This window comes from Globicephala melas, chromosome 6 (assembly GCF_963455315.2).
Source record: "Globicephala melas chromosome 6, mGloMel1.2, whole genome shotgun sequence".
NCBI lineage: Eukaryota > Metazoa > Chordata > Mammalia > Artiodactyla > Delphinidae > Globicephala > Globicephala melas.
The window spans coordinates 78,428,585-78,443,652 of NC_083319.1; positions in this window are offsets into that span (position 1 = coordinate 78,428,585).

Here is a 15,068-nt window from a genome sequence, read left to right on the forward strand (position 1 = left end):
TCTTCACTTCTCAAATGGTTATTTTCCATGAAAATAAGTGATATAATATGAGAGGTAAAAGTAATGAGTTAGCCAAACTTGTATTTTTACTATGTGTTTTCCTATTAGCCTGCAATGTCATTTTATATGTAAGGAATTATTTGTCATGTTGATTTTATTAACTATGATGTAATGTCAGATTTCTGTAAAACTCACTTTCATTTCTTCCTTCAATTTTTAAGACTGGAGGTTCAGAAACCATTTATCTTTTCAGCTTTTCCACTTATTAAAAGTAATATTATACTTAATATTTAAATTTCAAATTCTGAAGTTTTTATATTTTAAATAATATAATTTTGTAACATGAATGATCATATAAAATGTATAAGCTATTTATTATAATGTTTTAACATGACCTCTATATTTAATCAAGAATTATTGCCTATAAGTACTGCAAATAACCTTTAACTACTCATGTTCTTGTCATAATTAACTTCTCTAATTTCCCTTTTGATGCTTCAAAAGAATTGATAAACTTCTCACATGACAATTCCGAGAGTAATGGAGGACTAATTTTATGTGCTTATGGAAAAATTGGAAATACTGTATATTCTACAGAAAGGGAAACTTGCATGAGAAATTTTTATATGGACAATACTATCCTGATGTATTAAGCTAATTCATAATTATTATATTATGATAATTATGTAATTAAATATTGTGCTAATTATATATTATTTAGTTATAATTAAATTTATTATTCTAATTACATAATTGCATTATACCTTTGAAATACTTAAAACCATGGCATTCATATTTGTTTATGTACTAGAATATCACTTGAGTCCTAAATCATACAAAAATATTTTCATTTATAACTAAGAAAACATGTTTGCTTTTTTAAGTTAATTTAAAATTTATTTATTTTTTTATACAGCAGTTCTTATTAGCTAACTATTTTATACATATTAGTGTATATATGTCAGTCTCAATCTCCCAATTCATCCCACCACCACCACTGCCACCCACCACTTTCCCCCCTTGGTGTCCATACATTTGTTCTCTACATCTGTGTCTCTATTTCTGCCTTGCAAACCGGTTCATCTGTGTTATTTTTCTAGATTCCACATATATGCATTAATATACAATATCTGTTTTTCTCTTTCTGCCTTACTTCACTCTGTATGATAGTCACTAGGTCCATCCACGTCTCTACAAATGACCCAATTTTGTTCCTTTCTATGACTGAGTAATATTCCATTGTATATATATACCACATTTCTTTATCCATTTTTCTGTTGATGGGCATTTAGGTTACTTCCATGACCCAGCTATTGTAAATAGTGCTGCAATGAACATTGGGGTGCATGTGTCTTTTGGAAGTATGGTTTTCTCTGGGTATATGCCCAGAAAACATGTGTTTGGATTTTAGATACAGTTGTCCTTTGGTATCCACGGGGGTTGGTTCTAGGACCCCTGGGAACAGCAAACTCCAAGGATGCTCAAGTCTTTTACAGTACATGATATAGTATTTGTGTATAACCTACACACATCTCCCATATATTTTAAACTATCTCTAGATACTTGTAACACCTAATATAAATGCTGTGTAAATAGTTACCATCTCACAAATTCAAGTCTTGCCTTTTGAAATTTTCTGGATTTTTTTTTCATTCAAATATTTTTGATTTGCAATTGATTGAATCCATAATAGGAAAGGCTGACTATACATATGATGATGGTCCCTGAATATACAAGTTTTCTCTCATATTTCCTAATGCCCTTGCAGTACAGCCATATGATTATTTCCAGTCAATGGTCAGTGAAAAGAAGTGTTATTTGTCACATCTGGGTCAATGCATTTAAGACCCTTTGTCTTTCTCTTGCTCTGCCCTGGTGACCTGAAACCACATGCTCCCTAAGATGTAGCTACAGGCAGTGTACATCGGTGACTGGTGGAGAAGCCCAGCCTTAGGACATGCTGACCTGCATAAGAAATAAGCAAAGAATGTAATGCTTTCAGGGGTAAAACTACAAAGAATTTATGTGTATTATTGTTATAGTATAACCTAACCTGAATGATATAAACAAAAATTAAAAATCAGTGACCTCCTTTACACACACACACACACACACACACACACACACACACACACACACAGACATTTTTGCTTTAGTCCTTCTGATACTCTATCAATAAACTTCTGCAATATTCATGTGGAACTAGGAAAAATGGAATCCAATGGTTAATGTTATAAGCTCTTCCACTGGCTTTTTTTAAACCCCAGATTATGTTTCCTAAATTACTGGGATTTGGGATTGGGGATATAATATTATTATGTACATTATTGCTTTTTCTGTAATTTGAATAAATGAAAGACATTTTTATCAACCTAACTGAAATTAGTCATTATTTACTATTAGTAAATTAGTATTATTTATAGCCTACGGAAAGCAATTGAAATTCAGCACTAAAAAGGTTAAGAAGATGTATTATTGTTAAGAAGATGTTAATGTATTGCATTAACAATAAAGAAGAGAGTTAGATTTGGAGCTCATCAATGTTTTTCTACTTTAACTCTCAGCCTTGCATTTCTGGGCTAACTTATTTTTTCTCTAACTGCTAATAGACTCCCTCCCAATTGAGAGGAGTGAGGAGATTAGGGCCACAGTAGCTACAAGCATCTATTAAATTGTGGTTAAAGGTAGATCGAATTGTGTAACTGAAACTGCCATGAAACACAAATGTGTGACCGCTCTTAGAAAATGGTTGATTAAAAACATCACGTGTGGGGCGTGACCTTCAAGATGGCAGAAGAGTAAGACATGGAGATCACCTTCCTCACCACAAATACATCAAAAATACATCTACATGTGGAACAGCTCCTACATAAAACCTACTGAATGCTGGCAGAAGACCTCAGACTTCCCCAAAGGCAAGAAACTCCCCACATACCTGGGTAGGGCAAAAGAAAAAAGAAAAAACAGAGACGAAAGAATAGGGATGGGACCTGCACCTCTGGGAGGGACCTGTGAAGGAAGAAAAGTTTCCACACACTAGGAAGCCCCTTCACTGGTGGAAAAGTGGGGTGGGTGGGGGGAAGCTACAGAGCCATGGAGGAGAACACAGCAACAGGGGTGCAGAGGGCAAAGTGGAGAGATTCCCACACAGAGGATTTGTGCCAACCAGCACTCACCAGCCTGAGAGGCTTGTCTGCTCACCCACCGGGGCAGGCGGGGCTGGGAACTGAGGCTTGGGCTTTGGAGGTCAGATCCCAGGGAGAGAACTGGGGTTGGCTGTGTGAACACAGCTGGAAGGGGGCTAGTGCGCCACAGCTAGCCGGGAGGGAGTCTGGGAAAATGTCTGGACAGGCCAAAGAGGCAAGAGACCATTGTTTTGGGGTGTGTGAGAAGAGGAGATTCAGAGCACTGCCTAAACGAGCTCCAGAGACAGGCAGGAGCTTCAGGTATCAGGGCAGACACGAGAGAGGGGCATGAAACACTAAGGCTGCTGCTACAGTCACCAAGAAGCCTGTGTGCAAGCACAGGTCACTATGCACACCTCCTGTCACGGGAGACTGTGCAGCCTGCCACTGCCAGGCCAGAGTCCTGTGATCCAGGGACAACTTCTCTGGGAGAACACACGGCATGCCTCAGGCTGTTGCAATGTCACACTGGCCTCTCCTGCCACAGGCTCACCCTGCATTCCGTACCCCTCCCTTCACACAACCTGAGTGAGCCAGAGCCCCTAAATCAGCTGCTCCTTTAACCCCCTCCTGTCTGGGCGAAGAACAGACACCAGAGAGTGACCTACATGCAGAGGCAGGGACAAATCCAAAGCTGAGCTATGCAAACAAAGGAGAGAAAGTGAAATTTCTCCATGAAGCCTCAGGAGCAGCAGTTTAAATCTCCACAATCAACTTGATGTACCCTGCATCTGTACAATACCTGAATAGACAACGAATTATCCCAAAATTGAGGTGGTGGACTGTGGGAGCAACTATAGACATGGGGTTTGCTATATGTGACTGACAAGTTTCTGATGTTTATGTTTATCTTAGTATAGTATTTTAGCGCTGTTATCATTGGTGGATTTGTTTATTGGTTTGGTTGCTTTTTTAAAATTACTTTATATTAATAATTTTTTTATTTTAATAACTTTTAAAATTTTATTTATTTAATTTTTCTTTCTTTCTTTCTTTTTCTCATTTTTGTTCTGAGCCATGTGGCTGACAGTGTCTTGGTGCTCCACCCAGGTGTCAGGCCTCAGTGTCTGATGTGGGAAGGTCGAGTATAGGACATTGGACAACCAGAGACTTCCTGACCCCACGTAATATTAATCGGCAAAAGCTCTCCCAGAGATCTCCATCTCAATGCTAAGACCCAGCTCCACTCAACAACCAGCAAGCTCCAGGGCTGGAAACCCCATGCAAAAAATTAGCAGGACAGGAGAACAACACTACCCATTGGCAGAGAGCCTGCCTAAAATCATAATAAGGTCACAGACACCTCAAAACACACAACCGGACACAGTCCTGCCCACCAGAAAGACAAGATCCAGCCTCTTCCACCAGAATACAGGCACCACTCACCTCCACCAGGGAGCCAACACAACCCACTGAACCAACCTTACCCACTGGGGGAAGATAACATAAACAACAGGAACAACGAACCTGCAGCCTGCGAAAAGGAGACCCCAAACACAGTAAGTTAAAATGAGAAGATAGAGAAATATGCAGAAGATTAAGGAGCAAAGTAAAAACCCACCAAACCAAATAAATGAAGAGGAAAGAGGCACTCTACCTGAAAAATAATTCAGAGTAATGATAGTAAAGATGATCCAAAATCTTGGTAACAGAATGGAGAAAATACAAGAAACGTTTAACAAGGACCTGGAAGAACTAAAGACAAAACAAACAATGATGAACAACACAATAAATGAAATTAAAAATTCTCTAGAAGGAATCAATAGCAGAATAACTGAGGCAGAAGAACGGATAGGTGATCTGGAAGATAAAATACTGGAAATAACTACCACAGAGCAGAATAAAGAAAAAACAATAAAAAGAATTGAGGACACTCTCAAGAGACCTCTGGGACAACATTAAATGTACCAACATTCTAATTATAGGACTCCCAGAAGAAGAAGAGAAAAAAAAAAGGGACTGAGAAAATATCTGAAGAGATTATAGTTGAAAACTTCCATAATATGGGAAAAGAAATAGTCAATTAAGTCCAGGAAGCACAGAGTCCCATACAGGATAAATCCATGGAGAAACATGCCAAGACACATATTAATCAAACAATCAAAAATTAAATACAAAGAAAAAACATTAGAAGCAGCAAGAGAAAAGGAACAAATAACATACAATGGGATCCCCATAAGGTTGTCCCCAAAGGTCAGTCACAGCTGACCTTTCAGCAGAAACTCTGCAAGCCAAAAGGGTGTGACAGGACATATTTAAAGTGATGAAAGGGAAAAACCTACAACCAAGATTATTCTACTCAGCAAGGATCTCATTCAGATTTGATGGAGAAACAAACATTTACAGAAAAGCAAAAGCTAAGAGAATTTAGCAGCACCAAACCAGCTTTACAACAAATGCTAAAGGAACTTCTCCTGGCAGAAAACACAAGAGAAGGAAAGCACCTACAAAAAAAGGCCTGCAAAATTAAGAAAATGGTAATAGGAACATACATATCAATAATTACCTTAAATGTAAATGGATTAAATGCTCCAACCAAAAGACATAGACTGGCTGATTGGAAACAAAAACAAAACCCATATATATGCTATCTACAAGAGATCCACTTCAGATCTAGGGACACAAACAGACTGAAAGTGAGGGAATGGAAAAAAATGTTCCATGCAAATGGAAATCAAAAGAAAGCTGGAATAGCAATTCTCATATCAGACAAAATAGACTTTAAAATAAAGACGATTACAAGAGACAAAGAAGGACACTACATAAAGATCAGGGGGTCAATGCAAGAGAAGATATAAAAATTGTAAATATTTATGCATCCAACATAGGAGCGCCTCAAATCATAAGGCAAATGCTAACAGCCATAAAAGGGGAAACCAACAGTAACACAATACTAGGGGATTTTAACACCCCACTTTCACCAATGGACAGATCATCCAAAATGAAAATAAATAAGGAAACACAAGCTTTAAATGACACATTAGAAAAGATGGACTTAATTGATATTTATAGGATATTCCATCCAAAAACAACAGAATACACTTTCTTCTCATGAGCTCATGGTACACTTTCCAGGACAGATCATATCTTGGGTCACAAATCAAGCCTTGGTAAATTTAAGAAAATTGAAACCATATCAAGTATCTTTTCCAACCACAATGCTATGAGACTAGATATGAATTACAGGAAAAAAAACTGTAAAATATACAAATACATGAAGACTAAACAATACACTACTAAATAACCAAGAGATCACTGGAGAAATCAAAGGGGAAATAAAAAACTACCTAGAAACAAAGGACAATGAATAAACAATGACCGAAAACCTATAGGAGGGGCTTCCCTGGTGGCGCAGTGGTTGAGGGTCCGCCTGCCGATGCAGGGGGCGCGGGTTCGTGCCCCGGTCTGAGAGGGTCCCACATGCCGCGGAGCGGCTGGGCCCGTAGGCCATGGCCACTGGGCCTGTGCGTCTGGAGCCTGTACTCCACGGCGGGAGAGGCCGCAGAGGTGAGAGGCCCGTGTACTGCAAAAAAAAAACAAAAAACAAAAACAAAACAAAACAAAAAAACCTATGGGATTGATCAAAAGCAGTTCTGAGAGGAAATTTCATAGCAATGCAATCCTACCTCAAGAAACAAGAAAAATCTCAAATAAACAACCTAACATTACACCTAAAGCAACTAGATTAAGAAGAAGAAGAAGAACAACAACAAAAAACCAACGTTAGCAGAAGGAAAGAAATCATAAAGATCACATCAGAAATAAATGAAAAGAAGTGAAAGAAACGATTGCAAAGATAAACAAAACTAAAATCTGGTTCTTTGAGAAGATAAACAAAATTGATAAACCATTAGGCAGAGTCATCAAGAAAAGAAGGGAGAACACTCAAATCAAGAGGATTAGAAATGAAAAAGGAGAAGTAACAACTGACACTGCAGAAATACAAAGGATCATGAAAGATTACTAGAGGCAATATATGCCAATAAAATGGACAACTCTGAAGAAATGGACAAATTCTTAGAAAAGCATAACCTTCCAAGACTGAAGCAGGAAGAAACAGAAAATATCAACAAACCAATCACAAGCACTGAAATTGAAACTGTGATTAAAAATCTCCCAACAAACAAAAGCCCAGGACAATATGGCTTCACAGGTGTATTTCATCAAACATTTAGAGAAGAGCTAACACCTATCCTTCTCAAACTCTTCCAAAATATAGCAGAGGGAGGAACACTCCCAAACTCATTCTACGAGGCCACCATCACCCTGATACCAAAACCAGACAAGGATATCACAAAATAAGAAAACTACAGACCAATATCACTGATGAACATAGATGCAAAAATCCTCAACAAAATACTAGCAAGCAGAATCCAACAGCACATTAAAAGGATCATACACCATAATCAAGTGGCGTTTATCCCAGGAATGCAAGGATTCTGCAATAGAAGCAAATCAATCAATGTGATACACCTCATTAACAAATTGAAGGAGAAAAACCATATGATCATCTCAATAGATGCAGAAAAAGGTTTCAACAAAATTCAACACCCATTTATGATAAACACCCTCCAGAAAGTAGGCATAGAGGGAACTTACCCCAACATAATAAAGGTCATATATGACAAACCCACAGCCAACATCGTTCTCAATGGTGAAAAAATGAAACCATTTCCACTAATATCAGGAACAAGACAAGGCTGCCTACTCAACATAGATTTGGAAGTTTTAGCCATGGCAATCAGAGATAAAAAAGAAATAAAATGAATTCAAATCAGAAAAGAAGAAGTAAAACTGTCACTGTTTGCAGATGACATGATACTATACATAGAGAATCCTAAAGATGCTACCAGAAATCTACTAGAGCTAATCAATGGATTTGGTAACATAGCAGGATACAAAATTAATGCACAGAAATCTCTTGCATTCCTATACACTAATTATGAAAAATCTGAAAGAGAAATTAAGGAAACACTCCCATTCACCATTGCCTAAAAAATTAATAAAATAACTAGGGATAAACCTACCTAAGGAGACAAAAGGCCTGTATGCAGAAAAGTATAAGACACTGATGAAAGAAATTAAAGATGATACCAACAGAGGGAGAGATATACCATGTTCTTGGATTGGAATAATCAACATATGAAAATGACTGTACTATCCAGCGCAATCTACAGATTCAATGCAATCCCTATCAAAGTACCAATGGCATTTTTCACAGAACTAGAACAAAAAAATTCACAATTTGTATGGAAACACAAAAGACCCCGAATAGCCAAACAATCTTGAGAATGAAAAATGGAGCTGGAGGAATCAGGCTCCCTGACTTCAGACTATACTACAAAGCTACAGTAATCAAGACAGTATGGTACTGGCACAAAAGCAGAAATATACCTCAGTGGAACAGGATAGAAACCCAGAGATAAACCCACACACCTATGGTCACCTTATCTTTGATAAACAAGGCAAGAATATACAAGGGTGAAAAGACAGCCTCTTCAATAAGTGATGCTGGGTAAACTGGACAGTTACATGTAAAAGAATGAAATTAGAACACTCCCTAACACCATACACAAAAATAAACTCAAAATGGATTAAAGACCTAAATGTAAGTCCAGACATTATAAAACTCTAAGAGGAAAACATAGGCAGAACACTTTATGACATACATCACAGCAAGATCCTTTTTGGCCCATCTCCTAGAGAAATGGAAATAAAAACAAAAATAAACAAATGGGACCTAATGAAACCTAAAACTTTTGCACAGCAAAGGAAACCATAAACAAGACAAAAAGAGAACCCTCAGAATAGGGGAATATAGTTGCAAACAAAGCAACTGACAAAGGATTAATCTTCAATATATACAGGCAGCTCATGCCGCTCAATATCAAAAAAACAGACAACCCAATCCAAAAATGGGCAGAAGATCTAAATAGACATTTCTCCAGAGAAGATATACAGATTGCCAACAAACACATGAAAGGATGCTCAACATCATTAATCATTAGAGAAATGCAAATCAAAACTACAATGAGGTATCCCCTCATACCCGTCAGAATGGCCATTATCAAAAAATCTATAAACAATAAGTGCTGGAGTGAGTATGGAGAAAAGGGAATCCTCTTGTACTGTTGGTGGGAATGTAGACTGATACAGCCACTATGGAGAACAGTATGGAGGTTCCTTAAAAAACTAAAAATAGAAATACCATATGACCCAGCAATCCCACTACTCGGCATATACCCTGAGAAAACCATAATTCAAAGAGTCATGTACCCCAATGTTCATTGCAGCTCTATTTACAATAGCCAGGACATGGAAGCAGCCTAAGTGTCCATCAACAGATGAATGGATAAAGAAGATGTGGCACATATATACAATGGAATATTACTCAGCCTTGAAAAGAAATGATACTGAGTTATTTGTAGTGAGGTGGATGGACCTTAAGTCTGTCATACAGACTGAAGTAAGTCAGATAATGAAAAATAATACCATATGCTAACACATATAGATTGAGTCTAAAAAAAAAAAAAAAAGTTCTGATGAACCCAGGGTCAAGACAGGAATAAAGATACAGGCATATAGAATGGACTTGAGGACACAGGGAGGGGGAAGGGTAAGCTGGGACAAAGTGAGAGAGTGGCATGGACATATGTACAGTGCCAAATGTAAAACAGATAGCTATTTGGAAGCTGCTGCATAGCACAGGGAGATCAGCTCAGTGCTTTGTGAAGACTTAGAGGGGTGGGATAGGGAGGGTTGGAAGGAGATGCAAGATGAGGGAATATGGGGATATATGTATACATATAGCTGATTCACTTTGTTATACTGCAGAAACTATCAGAACATTGTAAAGCAATTTTACTCCAATAAAGATGTTAAAAAAAAAAAAAAACCCTACACGTTACCTTTACCTCTATGTAAACCTATATTTCAGATTGTAGTGAAGCTCACTGTACAATGTTAGAAGTCGTTTATTCGTTTTTTTCATCCCATACAAGCTTTGCAAGCTGATGACACATAGTAGGTTCCCAGTTCACATCTACTGGCTGATTATAATTTGAGTTCATTGTTAACGAGTCATTGAACTCCAAAATATACATGGCATAGCCCTAGTTTGTGTATTGTTTTTAAGTGGAGAATAAACACATTAAATTTAAAAAATACATCACGTGTTTTTTTATACAAATGTTTTCTAAATGAATCCTGTAATTAATATACCTAAAGTGTTTCTCCTTTTCAAACTTTTCTCTTACTAATATACTAAAGCCAAAATGTCAGAGATCTTATAGGGAAATATTTGGTACTAATGCAAATATAAAGTCCAAATTTCTTCATTGATATGCAAGCATGCTGCTTAAAAAAGGAACAAAAACAGCTTCTCTGTTACTTATGAATGTATTAACATTATTACCATACACTTATTGCTCTATTTTTTCAAAAGGGCAGCTTTAAAAGAGAGGTAATTTTGTTATTAGTGTATTCAATTTTTTATTTATATGTCCTTTTATCCTATGTCTTCTAGTTTCTACTTCAAAAACTTGTTTTAAAATCTCAAGGCCAGGTTGACCACACAATATACATTTGCAGAGAATGCTAAACCTTGGATTTATATCTCAAAACAAAAATAAATTTATACACAAATTTCATATAAATTATGAGGCATATGTTGAGGTTCATATCTTTTGCATATGGACATCCAGCTTTTCCCAAAAATTTATTGAAAAGACAATCCTTTCTTCATGGAACTGAACTTGCACCATTGTCAAAAATCAGTTGTCTATATTTGTGTAGATCTATTTTTGAGCTTTTAATTCTATTTTATTAATATTTTCATCCTTTGCCAATACCATAGTATTGATTACTGTAACATTAAGATAATCTTGAAATCAATATATATGCTTTATATTCAGAACCTCTTGCCTATTCTTGTTAGTACTTTGCTTTTTCATATAATTTTGAATTAGCTTGTCAATATCTATAAAAATAATTTCTAGCTTTTGATTGGGAATGCCTGAATCAATAGATCAAATTGGAGAGAATTAGTATCTTTGCAATATTGAGTTCTACAGTGAATATGTATACATGACACTTAGAATTACATAAGTACTTGCCTTACAGCTTCATTTTTTTACCACGGATCTAGAGCCTAAATATCTAGAGTTGGTCTTTGGCTAAAGGATAACCTTTGAGACTTCTTTATAAAAAGTAAAGCTTAATGCATAGTGTGTAAGTACTTTCTTTTAGCCTTTCTACATAACTAATTATGCTGACTATGTATGAATGGTTTTAAGTTTTTTCCTTTCCAATTAATATCTACTTCTAAAGAAAACTGATGATCTAGAAGCAACCTAAATGTCCATTGACAGATGAATGGATAAAGATGTGGTATATTTATACAATAGAATATTACTCAGCCATAAAAAGAATGAAATAATGCCATTTGTAGCAACATGGATGGAACTAGAGATTATCATATTAAGTTAAGCCAGACAAAGACAGATGTCCTATGATATCACTTATATGTGGAATATAAAAAAAAGAATGATACAAATAAACTCATTTACAAAATAGAAATAGACCCACAGACATAGAAAACAAACTTATGGTTACCAAAGGGGAAAGTTTAGAGGGGTGGAGAAATTAGGAGTTTCAGATTAACATATACACACTATTATATATAAAATAGATAACCAATAAGGACCTATTGTATAGTACAGGGAATTATAATCAATATTTTTAATAACTTGTAAGGGAAAAGAATATGAAAAAGAATATATATATATAATAAACTATACTTCAATTTAAAAAGAATTATATATACATTAAATATTTTTTGAAAATTAAAATAATCTATAATCTTAAAAAAAGGAAACTGATGATGAATACATAATTTTCACAAAATGTGTGTCAAAATTCATCATTAACCACTGGTGCAGTGTATCTTGTCATGATGAAAAGCATAAATCACAAATCTGTTCATGAACTATTAGCATTTATTTAAAAAGAGATTAATCAATTTTCATATTGACCAGGTATTCACAATTGACCAAAGTTAAGTCAGATTTCTCTCATGTCCCCAGGTCCCTGAACTTTAGGTCACCCCCAAGCCTGAGCAGGTGCTCAAGTAAGGAGAGCGCCCTCTTATGAGCTTATCCCCAGAACCCACTGACCATAGCAAGACACATTTCCTGTCAAATCATGCTGATTATGCATTTGGCTTACTCTCTCTTCTTTGCTCAATTTCCCTTATCCCTGATCTATGAAAAAAGCATTTTTCAGTTTGATTTTTAGACACTTGCAGTTCCTGAGACAGGACCGTTCATCCTATTCACTAGGCTTTCTGTATGAAGTCTCAGCTTATCTGGATTTCTTTTTATTTGACAAAGTAGCTGAACTGATGACAAACATATATACATCCAGTGGTGCATTACTATATCACTCTCTCAGATAGGACTTTTCAAAAAATGAGAGTTTTAAACTGATTATACTCATTTTTTATTTCATGGTTGATCATAATAAACATACTAAGAAGTTTTGCCCCTTTTTGTGTTCCAGTTCCATTGAAAGCAGAACTTCACAAAAAATCTAATGACTCTACTTTTATGTCAACATAATTAGAAACTTACAAAGAGTATCAGTTAATTTCATTATTTTTTAAAAATTCAAAACATGGATATAACTGGAGGGTTTGCAGGTTTATTTTTTCCTTTCAGTCAAAGATATGTCTATTTTAATGGCTAGTTCAAATTCAGTTAAATGTTTAATATGAAGAGAAAGTAATTTGCAGTACTAATATACATACAAGACTTAGTAGAAATCAATGTTGTGGTAAATAAAGATCATAATTAAGAAGCATGAATGAATCAAAACAAGAAGAAATATTCCACTACATGAAATAGAAACTGTAGTTGTCAAATTTCACATATACACACACTTAAAAAAGCAAGGTCAGCTGACTTTTCCTGTAGAGAGCTTTGAAGACCATTTGGTCTCAGTGACAACACTCAGCTCTGCTGTTGTAGAGTGAATACAGTCATAGATAATACATAAATAAATGAGTATGTTTATATATCAATAAAAATGGATTAATGTATGCTGAAATTTGAACCTTACATAAAGGCATACCTCAGAGATATTGTGGTTCAGTTCCAGAACACTGCAATAAATTAAAAATCTCAATAGAGCGAGTTACACAATGTTTTTCCCAGTGCCTAGAAAACCTTGCTTACACCATACTGTAGCCTATTAAATGTACAATAGAGTTATGTCTAAAAAATGCACAAACCTTAATTAAAATATACTTTATTCCTTAAAAATGCTAACCATCATCTGAGCCTTCAATACATCATCAGCTTTTTACTGGTGGAGGGTCATGTTGACGGCTGCTGTCTGATCAGGATGGTGGTGGCTGAAGGCTGGGTGGCCGTGGCCATTTCTTAACATAAGATGACAATGCAGTTTGTCACAGCAGCTAGCTCTTCCTTTCACAATTTCTCTGTAGCGTGCTGTGCTGTTTGATAGCGTTTTACCCAGGGTAGAATTACTTTCAAATTGGAGTCCGTCTTCTCAAACCCTGCTGCTGCCTTATCAACTAAGTTTATGTAATATCATAAGTCCTTTGTTGTAATTTCAACAATCTTTACAGCATCTTCACCAGGAATAGATTCCATCTCAAGAAACCACTCTCTTTGCTCCTTCATAAGGAGCAACTTCTCCTTCCTTAAAGTTTTTTTTTTCGTTAGACTGCAGCAATTCAGTCACGTGTTTAGGCTTCACTTCCGATTCTAGTTCTCTTGCTATTTCCACCACATCTACAGTTACTTCCTCCACTGAAGTCTTGGACCCCTCAAAGTCATCCATGAATCACAAATATTCTTAATGGCATCTAAAACGATAAATCCTTTCCAGAATGTTTTCAACTGACTTTACCCAGATCCATCAGCGAAATTACTATCCATGGCAGCCATAGCCTTACTTAATATATTTCTTAAATAATGGGACTTGAAAGTCAGAATTACTCTTTGATCCATGGACTGCAGAATGGATGTTGTGTTAGGAGGCATGAAAAGAACGTTACTTTCTTTGTACATCTCCATTAGAGCTTTTTAGTGACCAGGTACACTGACAGTGAGCAGTCACCTTTTGAAAGGAATCTTTTCTTCTGAACAGTAGGTCTCAACAGTGGGCTTAAAATATTTAGTAAGCCATGTTGTAAACAGATGTGCTATCATCAGGCTTTGTTGTTCCACTTATAGAGCACAGGCAGAGTAGATTCAGCATCATTCTTAAGGGCCCTAGGATAGTAAGGGAGCACTGGCTTCAACTTAAAGTCACCAGCTACATTAGCCCCTAACGAGAGTCAGCCTGTCCTTTGAAGCTTTGAAGCCAGGCATTGTCTTCTTCTTTCTAGCTATGAAAGTCCTAGATGGCATCTTCTTCCAATAGAAGGCTGCTTTATCTACTTTGAAAATCTGTTGTTTAGTGTAGCCACCTTCATTAACTATCTTAGCTAGATGTTCTGGATAACTTGCTGTAGCTTCTACATCAGTACTTGCTGTTTCACCTTGCACCTTTATGTTCTGGAGACGGCTTCTTCCCTTAAACCTCATGAACCAGTCTCTGCTAGCTTCAAACATTTCTTCTGCAGCTTCCTCACCTCTCTCAGCCTTCACAGAATTGAAGGGAGTTAATTGCTCTGGACTAGGCTTTGGCTTAAGGGAATGTTGTGTTTGGTTTAATCTTCTATCCAGACCCCTGAAACGTTCTCCACATCAGCCATAAGGCTGTTTTGCTTTCTTATCATTCCTGTGTTCACTGAATTAGTACTTTAAATTTTCTTCAAGAACTTTTCATTTGCATTCACAACTTGGCTAACTGTGG